Source organism: Apium graveolens, chromosome 11 (genome assembly GCF_009905375.1).
Source record: "Apium graveolens cultivar Ventura chromosome 11, ASM990537v1, whole genome shotgun sequence".
NCBI classification, from domain to species: domain Eukaryota; kingdom Viridiplantae; phylum Streptophyta; class Magnoliopsida; order Apiales; family Apiaceae; genus Apium; species Apium graveolens.
The window spans coordinates 121,390,467-121,403,320 of record NC_133657.1 but is presented as its reverse complement, the minus strand read 5'-3'; positions in this window follow the sequence as shown (position 1 = coordinate 121,403,320).

Sequence of the window (12,854 nt, the reverse complement as noted above, 5' to 3'; positions counted from 1 at the left end):
CAAGAAGGCGGCCTAAAGAACGTGTTAGTACACACCCATCCTCCAGGCGATCATTCGTGTGGATACCTTCAAGGCGTAGATTGTTCCAGCGATGGGCTACGCGGTAATCATTCAAGACCTCCATCTTTCCATTAACGTAAAGCTTCTTAAGGTAAACATACTGAACTACGAATTAAATATTATTATTCGCATCGATTTTTTAAGAATTAAATTTACATTTTCGTTGCGTTTATGTGCTAAAAACCCTTCATATAGTGGATGAGTTCACAAGTTACACTTGGGTGTATTTCTTGCACAAGAAGAATGAAACTGCATCTACTCTAACTGATCATGTCAGACAGCTAGATAAGTTAGTCAAAGGTTCTATTAAAATAATAAGAAGTGACAATGACACTGAGTTCAAGAATTCAATCATGGAAGAGTTCTGCAAAGAGCAAGGAATAAAGCGGGAATTTTCTGCACCTGGAACTCCACAGCAGAATGGAGTTGTAGAAAGAAAGAATAGGACTCTTATTGAAGCTGCACGAACTATGCTTGATAAAGCAAAGCTACCAACCTATTTTTGGGTTGAAGCTGTGCAGACTGCTTGTTTTACACAGAATGCTACACTCATAAACAAGCATGGAAAAATACCATATGAGATGGTGAAGAAAAAGAAGCCAAATCTGAAATACTTTCATGTATTTGGATGCAAGTGTTTTGTTCTTAAGACTCATCCTGAACAGCTGTCAAAATTTGATCTAAAAGCTGATAAAGGAATTTTTGTTGGATATCCACTTTCCATAAAAGCCTTCAGAGTCTACAATTTAAGAACAAGGGTTGTCATGAAATCTATCAATGTATCTTTTGATGATAAAAAGATTACTGGACTTGAAGATTTCAATGATCATGATCAGCTGAGACTTGAAAATGAAGATGTAAATTCTAATTCTGTAAATTCTGATGACCTAAATCTTGATCCTATAAGTTCTAAAGGATTAAATTCTGCTGTCATTGAAACTGTGGTAACTGCTCCAAAGGAAAATGCACCTGTTCAGGGGGAGAAAGCTGATGATCATACCACATCTCAAGACTCTCAAGAAGCATCAGAACCAGTCACCGGCTTTTCAAGTTTTAATTCATCAAGTTCCGATGAGCCAAATTCTGACAATTCTGGAAACTCTAATTCTTCAATTCCTGAAGGATCCAACTCAAATTTTGGAATCTCAGAGAGCATAACTTCAGGGGAAGCATCAGAAAATGCTGATGGAGACAGCATGGATCATAGGGGAGGATCCAGTTCTAGAGATCAACTTCCATCTTCAAGGAAGTGGACTAAATCACACACACCTGACTTAATAATTGGAGATCCTGAAGCAGGTGTCAAAACTAGAACAGCAACAAGAAATGAATGTCTCTATCATTCCTTTCTATCTCAGACTGAACCAAAGAAAGTGGAAGAAGCTCTTCAAGATGCTGATATTAGGTGCAAGCAATGCATGAAAAGTTAAATGAATTTGAAAGAAATAAAGTCTGGACCCTAGTACCAAGACCAAAGGACAGATCAATTGTTGGTCCAAAATGGGTGTTCATAAATAAAACTGACAGTGATGGCATAATTACAAGAAACAAAGCAAGGCTGGTTGCTAAAGGTTACTCTCAATAGGAGGGTATTGACTATGATGAAATATTTGCTCCGGTTGCTAGATTGGAAGCCATAAGAATCTTTTTGGCTTATGATACTCAAAAGAAGTTTAAAGTATTTTAAATGGATGTGAAAAGTGCTTTTCTCAATGGAGAATTGGAAGAAGAGGTATATGTTGAACAACCTCCAGGCTTTGTAGATCCAAAATTTCCAAATCATGTCTATAGGCTTGACAAAGCACTTTATGGCCTTAACCAAGCTCCTAGAGCATGGTATGAGACTCCGACTCAATTCCTTCTGGAAAGTGGATTTCACAGAGGCACAATTGATAAGACTTTATTCTACCTCAACCATGGAAATGACTTACTTTTGGTACAGATATATGTTGATGATATCATCTTTGGCTCTATAAATACAAAACTTTGTGAAAGATTTTCCAAGTTAATGCAGTCAAGATATCAAATGAGTATGATGGGAGATTTAAGTTATTTTCTGGGACTTCAAGTCAAACAAACTGAAGAAGGTACTTTTATCAGTCAATCCAAGTACACCAAAAATCTACTCAAGAAATTTGGAATGCAAGACAGTTCTACTACATCAACTCCCATGGTCACTGCCACCAAGTTAGATAAAGATACTGGAGCATCAGTGTGACGGCCTCAATCCCGGGGTCTGGAGTTGACGTCACCAACAATAATAATAATAATCGTAATTCAGCCTAACTCATTAATAATACATATACTACGACCCCTTTACCAAGACCTTTTCCAGGTTTAAGTATGACTTAGGTTACTCAACTAACACAACTCAAATTACCTTACACAATCCTGACCACTAATTTAATGCAGCAACTCAACAGACCACCCTTGGTCCAACACAACCAGCTCAGAGGAGTCTGACACGAAGGGAACTGGAACCCTGCCCTGACTACCGCGCAAGAATCACCAAGGCATCTGCAATACATATAAAATATTCTGCAAGGGTGAGCAATTGCTTGCTTAGCAGCACCACTATATGAATAACAAGTAAAACAGTTAAAGTAAAGCAGTTATAGGAACAGAATTCATATCTTTCCAGAAACATGTAAAACAAGAATAAACTGGATATCAAAACTATCATGCTCTATAAACAGGATTAACAGTCGTGTGCTGTGCATAAACAAAATCATAGTTCAATTTTTAGCATGCTATTTCCCTTTTCAAACCTTCCGTTCCATTACAGGAACCATAAAAACCATCTGTCCCGTTACGGGGACCCAAAATCATTTGTTCCGTTACGGGAACCATAAAACTTGTCCCATCACAGGACCAATAAAACTTGTTCCTCTCCGGGAACCTCAAATCACTTTGATTTATTAAATAATTTCAAAACTGAATCAATCAAATCTATTGGACGTTTAACGGGTGAAGATAGCAGATCAGTCTACCCTCACCGGACAGCGACTAGCGGTCGTCCAGAAATAGAATGTGTTCCAGAACTTGGGAAGAGACTAGCTAGGTCTTTCCCCCACGCTGGACTAATCGGTTAAACAGAATGCCAATCCAATTAGCCACTTACGCAACCTCATGCTGGGCCGTTACCGAATAACGGGCCTCTTATGTAACTTCAATAGATCAACTGAATTCCCTTTTTGTCTCTTTCCGAAATTCCACGACATAGGTGGATCAAAACCTTCCACGACATAGGTGGATTAAAACATTTTCTTTATCCAGTTTTCAAAATCACTGTCACCTATCTCTTTTTTTTAAAACCAATCTGTCACAGCACACTATTCGAATACTCTTTTCATTTAAATCACGCTTAGAGATAGGTGATTTTAGAAGTTACTTTTCCCCAAAACATAATTCTAAACAACATTTCAAACATGGGGGATACGTAACTTAAAATGTTTCTGTTCCATTACGAGACTAATACATTAGCTATTCACATATACTGAACCATAAAAGAATGGTCAGGGGTACTTGTCTTGCAGAGCTTTACCACTACTACCGATCGACCTTGGACTAACTTGAACACTCGGCTTTATCGCCTTACTATCAGACTATCCTGGATCCGACTTTAACGTTCAGGTCCTTTGCTTAGGAACCGCGCTGCGCTTATCGACTGATCACTAGGTTATCTTTAGTTCGATTTCAATTCTTGATTCCTTCGACTAGAACCTACAGAGGCGAAATACCCTACGTTAGACGTCTAGGTATGCTTGACATATCCTCGACACCAATTCTACCCAATGATATTCAAACCCGACTCGTAATTATATACATTATTACAATCCAATAACACATGCAACAGTCAGGGTTCACGTTCTCGAGAAATCGGTTTGGTGTTTGTTTTCATAAAATACGTGTACTCGTAATTTTACGAAATCAAGGTCATCGATTTAGCAAAATAGTTCATCACATCGTACAATCAAGTTTCGTAATAAATACACTTATATATATAATTATTCGACGTCCCGATAATCACCGGATATGCTCCCGTATTTCCATAGTTCGATTTTTCCAGAAATCGGGCAGCGTCTCCTTTATTTACCGGACTACCCATCGACCAATTCGACATCAAATCAACAACTAACATCCCACAATTAATCCAGATACAATTCCCAACCTCCGATTCAACTCAATCATAACGATTATAGTTCCACGCATTTCAAAATTTCAATATAATTACAATTATTAATTATTATTCATATTTATTTATTTGCAAATATTAGGACTCGGATAAACATCATCATCGTCCACCGTCGGCTCGCCGAAGCTCATCGCCGACGGCGATAAAATTCGCGGGTTTTCAATTTTTTTTTTGTCGAACTTCCTTCACGAATTTCCTCAATTAATATAATTTAATTCCCGTACAAAATATTTTATCTCATGAATTGCAATCAATTAACTTCTGCAGAGAATTACTGAATTAAATTAATAAAATAAAATTCCACAGAACAGATAAACCAAGGCAGCAATCACAGGACACACGCGCGCATAGGCGCAGTACTAGACTCCGGTCACCACACCGGAAAAATCCGGTGACAGCCAGAAAAAACACAAACGGCAAACCACCATGGCAGCAGCCACATCACCACAGCCTCTCGGCTGCCCACACACACAACACATACACACATACACTGACATCAACACACATGCACTGCCCAACAATCGAGCAACACAAAGAACCAAACAATCGAGCAACACACCGACCCACCGCTGCCACTTCGCCGGAGAACCGGCGGCGACAGGTGGCCGAATGGAACAATCAAGAGGCGGGGGAAAACTCACCTAAAACAGGAGAATCAGAGAAGCACGAGAACAAAAGAAATAAATCGAAAGAGGTAAAGAAAGGAAGAAGACGAGAGAGAACAGAGGTCCGGGAGTGAGAGATTTTGCCGAGAGAAAGGAGCAAGAAAAACAGGGGTAAATTGGGTGTATTAAAAGGATAAGTTAATCTGTACTTATCCGATTTATTATCCTCCTGACCCTGCAATCTATCGATTAATAACAACGCACAGTTAAACATAACCCGAAAATTTGTGAAAAATATCATAAAATTCTTGGGTTAATTGAAATCTAATGGAAGATAAATTAGTATCATTATTGTTATTTTTCTACAATTTTAAATTGTTTTTGAAATGCGTTTTAAACCTGCATTTTAAAATTAACGAACTGAGCTCAACTTAAAATAAATTCAGAAAATCACGGAAACCGCCTTAAAACGTTATAAATATCCTGAAGTAAATAAAAACTTAAATTTCGAAATTTTAAAATAATTTCTGAAATATAATTTATACCCCTTTTTAACGAATAAACAAGTCAACGCGCGGGTGAAACTAACTCCGAAAATTTCCAAAATAATTTTAATATTCTCAGAATAATACGAACTTAATAAAATATAAGTTTCATGATTTTTTTGAAGATTTCCATAATTAAATATGGATTTTACAATTAAATACGTTCAGAAAATCATTTAGAAATAAATAATTAAGGAAATATTGATTTCTCAATTTTATAAAGTCCCAAAAATAATTATTGTAATTATAAAATTATAAAGCCAATTTTAGAGATCATCCAAATATTTATGGAAATAAATCTGCAATTAAATCCACTTTTTAAAGTGGAACAGAACAATACTACTCACTATTTATTACACAAATAATCCCTATACAACCACAGTCACACATAAAAATAGTAACACACAATACACTGCTGACACTACCAATACACATATTTTATTTATTAATTATTTAACAATTACACATTTCAATAATAAATATACGAGTCGTTATATTCTTCCCCCCTTAAAAAGATTCTGTCCTCAGAATCTGATTTAACTAAATAAGTGGGGATATTTATCAAGCATATCTGACTCTAACTTCCAGGTAGACTCTTCTACTCAAGGATTTATTCATCGCATACTCACTATAGACATAAATTCATTACTATGGACTCGCTCTTAATGATCTAGGATTTGGATCGATTATTTCATGCAGAACAAATTTGGATGAGAGCCCGTTGGCTCCTAATCAATGGCTTGCTTCAAATTAGAAGCATATCACTTTAACTTTGACACTCATATCATATTATATATATACTCTCAACATACTCTATATTGTCTAAATCATCTTTTCACTTTGGCCCTTCGTTTACGGATGAAAGATGGTACTCTCTTTTAACTCAATTTCCAAACATTTGAACACTTTTTACTCATTTCCATCAATTAAGGTTGGAAGGTAATTTCATAGCTTCACTTCTTCTTAACTTCAGGTATTTGAACTTTACCTCTCACTCTTTCCAGTTTTTCTATTAATTCCTCAGGAATCTTAACCATATTCATTTCTTCTCTCCTATTCAAGACATCGGTCCCTAAATGGACCTTGCTTGGTTGATAGTTATTCAAACAGCCGGCTCCTGACCAGAACTTCATACTCTTAAGATTTGATATACAATTGCTATTGTTCAACCCTTCACGGCATTTCTTTAGATTTTCAACTTGGCCTTCCTTAGCCCTTAGATGGGCGAGGATGTTATCAATAAATATGATTATACCATGCAAGTACTCTTGATACACCATATTCCTTAATTCCTTATAGACAATTGTTACACTCTTTACTTCGCCTATTATCACCAAAACTTATAGCGCTCATAACTCATTGTAATTGCAATCTTTGGTATGTCCTTAGGCTTACCTTTAGCTGACAGTAGTCTGATCTTAGGTCTTCCTCCAAGAACCAACTCCTTCCTTTCATAAATAATCAATTATATGCAGGGTTACTTATTCCTATTCGCCAACTTTTCCAACTGCTGATAATCATCACGTAACTGCATACATCCATTCTCCTTTCCTATAAATCACATCAGTGTACAACAAGGAATGCACCTTGCCTCATTATTCTTTCATCCCACAATCCCGAAGTTTCCTTTACAACTTAATTGATTCCTACTGGGTCTTACGATACGAGCTTTTAACACCAATCCGACTATCTTATGCTCCAAAATTATTCCGGTAAGTCATTTGATAACACTTTTGGGACTTCACTTATCATCCGAATTTCTTCCAACTTGGGTGCTTCCTTCTTAATATCCCTTATATGCACTAGTTACGCCTTATCTTCTTGCCTATGTTCTTGAATACTGATTCCATTATTAGCTTCCGTATATATTATTATTTGCTTCTTCCGGTAATCAATTATTTCCCTGGTTCCTTATCAGAGTCTGGAGCAGCTGAACTTTTAATCACATTACAAGTCTTAGCCTTGGCTGTACTGGACGTCAAACCTTTTGATGCACTACCTCCCATGCTATCTCGGGAAGTACTTCTACAATTCTTGGCAACATGCCCTATCTTTCCAAAGTTATAACAGACGACTCTTAGATTTTCCACCTTACATTCGGACGCATAATGTCCCTTCTGACTACACCTAAAACATTCAGTATTTGCTTTACATCTTCCACCATGTTTCATACCGCATTGATTACACTCCGATATAGGTGATTTAACCGAATTGGCTTGAGTAGAGCTAGCTGAGGTGCTAATAATTCTATTTAAAGAAATACTTTTCTCTCTAAATTCCTTATTCTTACTCCTTTCTTCCTTTTTATGAGATTTCTGACTGGATCCTTCTTGACCTGGTGCTTCTTCCATATCATCAATCTCCCACTTCTTATCTTCTCGTTCTCTAGCGGCTAACTTCTGATCGAATTCAATTACTAAGGCGGCTACGAATTTCAGGCTTCAATCCTTGTTGAAACCTCCTTACCTTCTGAGCTTCAGAGCATACATAATCTGGTACAAATCTAGCCAACTCTGTGAACTTAGCCTCATACTCAACTACTCTTCGATCACCTTGCTTCAGTTCTAGAAACTCAATTTCCATTTGGTTCCTCGCACAGTCAGGAAAATACTTTTCCAAAAATAACTCAGTAAACCTAGCCCATGGAACAGGGCCTTCTCCTTCTAACGCTTTAGTTGACTCCCACTAGTAATTTGCTTCATTTTTCAAGAAATAACTCGCATAATCAGTCTTAAGATTCTCACTTACTTGAACAAGATTAAAAGCTTTCTCCATCCCTTTTAACCATGCTCCAGCAGCCACTGGATTAGGTTCACCTTTAAACCCATGAGGGTTAACATTCTGAAAGGATTTGAAACTACCACTTTGGTTCACTCCTTGCTGTTGCTGCTGCAACAGTAGTTGCTGCTGATGAACCTGTTGGATTAACTGTAACTGTTGTTGCTGCTGCTGGTGCAACAAGTCTAGAATTTCATGTATAGTTGGACCCTCCACAAAACTACTACTGTTTCCTTTAGACTGGGTAGCTTTCTTGGGTGGCATCTTCCTGAAATATATAAATGAGTTTATTCAATAACAAAAATATTTGACAAAAGGTATCACCGTTTAAACGGTGCACCTGTATCAGGAAAATGCTGCCCAATCACAGTACCCATGTCTTTACTATCGGGGTCCATTTACAAAAGAAATTTAGATTAGCAGCATTAACAACAATAGCAGTAACAGAATCAACAACAGTTCAAGAAATCTAAAATACAAGGAAACTAAATGCCGTAGCACAGTTCCTCAATATAATAGCAACTAACCAACTTCCCATCACTACTCAAGTACAACATCTAAATTTCTCCAACATACCACAAAAGTCGGCTGAATATATTAGTCACATACTATGTAGAACAAGCCAATAAATTGAGTCAAGTTTAAGGAACACTAACTCCACTAAGCGTCATCGTCCATGTTTCAACCAATCCTTCTTCTAAGGATGATTTATTGTTACCCGAAAGTAACCCATCAACCATTGATTTACTTTTCCTGAAGCTATAATTCCATCATTAGGTCCTGAACTCTCACGATTACCACTACTCCAAAGTAATATCTTAATATAGGACTCTCGTTCTTTTCAACAGTCGCACTTACTTGCTTTCTATAACGAGAACCATCTAATCACAAAAATTCATTTCCATAAAACATCCAATGAAATTTTCGGCTCAAGGAAAACGAATAAGAAGAAACAATGAAGAAGAAAATATAGCTATGACTTAGAGCAACCATACAAGTACATAAGATGGCCAGTCTTAGTACCATACAGTCACAACACATAACTCGGTGGCGTCCCACCAGACCCTTTTTGTCACAAAGACAAATGGTCAATTCATATGCATTGTTTTCCCCAATCACCCGAAAAAGTCATCGAGGAGAGAAACAATATTCAGATAAGAAATTCACAAATAGAAAGAAAAGAATCTGATTCGTAAGGAGATCAACAAAACCCTAAGTAGCTTACCTCGGGTTCACAACTTCTCACAAGAAAGATAAACAACTTATAGAATAAGAAACAATTATTCTGGAGATAAAATATATTTCAAGGGAGGAAATAAAAGAGTTCAAAGAGGTCACCTCCCATTCTGATCCACATTCACTACCAAACTTAGTCGTCATAACAGCCCCTAACTATTATCACGCTATCCGAACTCACCAAGATCACCTAATCAGTCCAATAACATTCCTTGATACAGAAAATGCGATGTTTAGAAATAACGGGGGCGTCTTCTCAGCTGACACAACAAGAGCCTGCTCAATTCTGAATCTTCGCAATCAGACTCGTTTTCTCGAGGGAAAACTAGAAATCTCTACCGAAATCTATTAATAATAGATATACGAAGGGAATATACTCTAGGTTAGGGAAATTCCAGTCAATCCTCAACAAACGTCAGGGTTATGCTTCTGAAACCCTTGACTAAACTCACAGACTCGCTCCTCTGATTGAGTTGCTGACTCACATCTACACATAACCCTTCTTACACTCTTCTGACTCCACTCTTAACCTAATCAGGGACTCAAACCTGTAGCTCTGATACCAACTGTGACGGCCTCAACCCCGGGGTCGGAGTTGACGTCACCAACAATAATAATAACAATTGTAATTCAGCCTAACTCATTAATAATAAATATACTACGACCCCTTTACCAAGACCTTTTCCAGGTTTAAGTATGACTTAGGTTACTCAACTAAAACAACTCAAATTACCTTACACAATCCTGACCACTAATTTAATGCAGCAACTCAACAGACCACCTTTGGTCCAACACAACCAGCTCAGAGGAGTTTGACACGAAGGGAACTGGAACCCTGCCCTGACTACCGCGCAAGAATCACCTAGGCATCTGCAATAGATATAAAATATTCTGCAAGGGTGAGCAATTGCTTGCTCAGCAGCACCACTATATGAATAACAAGTAAAATAGTTAAAGTAAAGCAGTTATAGGAACAGAATTCATATCTTTCCAGAAACGTGTAAAACAAGAATAAACTGAATATCAAAACTAGCATGCTCTGTAAAACAGGATTAACAGTCGTTTGCTGTGCATAAACAAAATCATAGTTCAATTTTTAGCATGCTATTTCCCTTTTCAAACCTTCCGTTCCATTACAGGAACCATAAAAACCATCTGTCCCATTACGGGGACCCAAAATCATTTATTCCGTTACGGGAACCATAAAACTTGTCCCATCACATGACCTATAAAACTTGTTCCTCTCCGGGAACCTCAAATCACTTTGATTTATTAAATAATTTCAAAACTGAATCAATCAAATCTATTGGACGGTTAACGGGTAAAGATAGCTGATCAGTCTACCCTCACAGACAACGACTAGCGGCCGTCCAGAAATAGAATGTGTTCCGGAACTTGGGAAGAGACTAGCTAGGTCTTTCCCCTACGCTGGACTAATCGGTTAAACAGAATGACAATCCAATTAGCCACTTACGCAACCTCGTGATGGGCCGTTACCGAATAACGGGCCTCTTACGCAACTCCAATAGATCAACTGAATTCCCTTTTTGTCACTTTCCAAAATTCCACGACATAGGTGGATCAAAACCTTCCACGACATAGGTGGATTAAAACATTTTCTTTATCCAGTTTTCAAAATCACTATCACCTATCTCTTTTTTTTTAAAACCAATCTGTCACAGCACACTATTCGAATACTCTTTTCATTTAAATCATGCTTAGACATAGGTGTTTTCAGAAGTTACTTTTCCCCAAAACATAATTTTAAACAACATTTCAAACACGGGGGATACGTAACTTAAAACGTTTCTGTTCCATTACGAGATTAAAACATTAGCTATTCATATATACTGAACTATAAAAGAATGGTCAGGGGTACTTGCCTTGCAGAGCTTTACCACTACTATCGATCGACCTTGGACTAACTTGAACACTCGGCTTTATCACCTTACTATCAAACTATCCTGGATCCGACTTCAACATTCAGGTCTTTCGCTTAGAAACCTCGCTGCGCTTGTCGACTGATCACTAGGTTATCTTTAGTTCGATTTCAATTCTTGAGTCCTTCGACTAGAACCTACAGAGGCGAAATACCCTACATTAGACGTCTAGGTATGCTTGACATATCCTCGACACCAATTCTACCCAACGATATTCAAACCCGACTCGTAATTATATACATTATTACAATCCAATAACTCATTCAACAGTCAGGGTTCACGTTCTCGAGAAATCGGTTTGGTGTTTGTTTTCAGAAAATACGTGTACTCGTAATTTTACGAAATCAAGGTCATCGATTTGGCAAAATAGTTCATCACATCGTACAATCAAGTTTCGTAATAAATACACTTATATATCTATAATTATTCGACGTCCCGATAATCACCGGATACGCTGCCGTATTTCCATAGTTCGATTTTTCCGGAAATCGGGCAGCGTCTCCTTTATTTACCGGACTACCCGTCGACCAATTCGACGTCAAATCAACAACTAACATCCCACAATTAATCCAGATACAATTCCCAATCTCTGATTCAACTCAATCATAACGATTATAGTTCCACGCATTTCCAAATTTCAATATAATTACAATTATTAATTATTATTCATATTTATTTATTTGCAAATATTAGGACTCAGATAAACATCATCATCGTCCACCGTCGACTCGCCAAAGCTCATCTCCGACGGCGATAAAATTCGTGGGTTTTCGATTTTTTTTTATCGAACTTCCTTCACGAATTTCCTCGATTAATATAATTTAATTCCCGTACAAAATATTTTATCTCATGAATTGTAATCAATTAACTTCTGCAGAGAATTACTAAATTAAATTAATAAAATAAAATTCCACAGAACAAATAAACCAAGGTAGCAATCACAGGACACACGCGCGCATAGGCGCAATACCAGACTCCGGTCACCACACCGGAAAAATTCGGTGACAGCCAGAAAAAACACAAACTGCAAACCACCATGGCAGCAGCCACATCACCACAGCCTCTCGGCTTCCCACACACATAACGCATACACACATACACTGACATCAACATACATGCACAGCCCAACAATCGAGCAACACACAGAACCAAACAATCGAGCAACACACCGACCCACCGCTGCTACTTCGCCGGAGAACCGGCGGCGACAGGTGGCTGAAAGGAACAATCAAGGGGCGGGGGAAAACTCACCTAAAACAGGAGAATCAGAGAAGCATGAGAACAAAAGAAATAAATCGAAAGAGGTAAAGAAAGGAAGAAGACGAGAGAGAACAGAGGTCTGAGAGTGAGAGATTTTGCTGAGAGAAAGGAGCAAGAAAAACAGGGGTAAATTAGGTGTATTAAAAGGATAAGTTCATCTGTACTTATCCAATTTATTATCCTCCTGACCCTGCAATCTATCGATTAATAACAACGCACAGTTAAACATAACCCA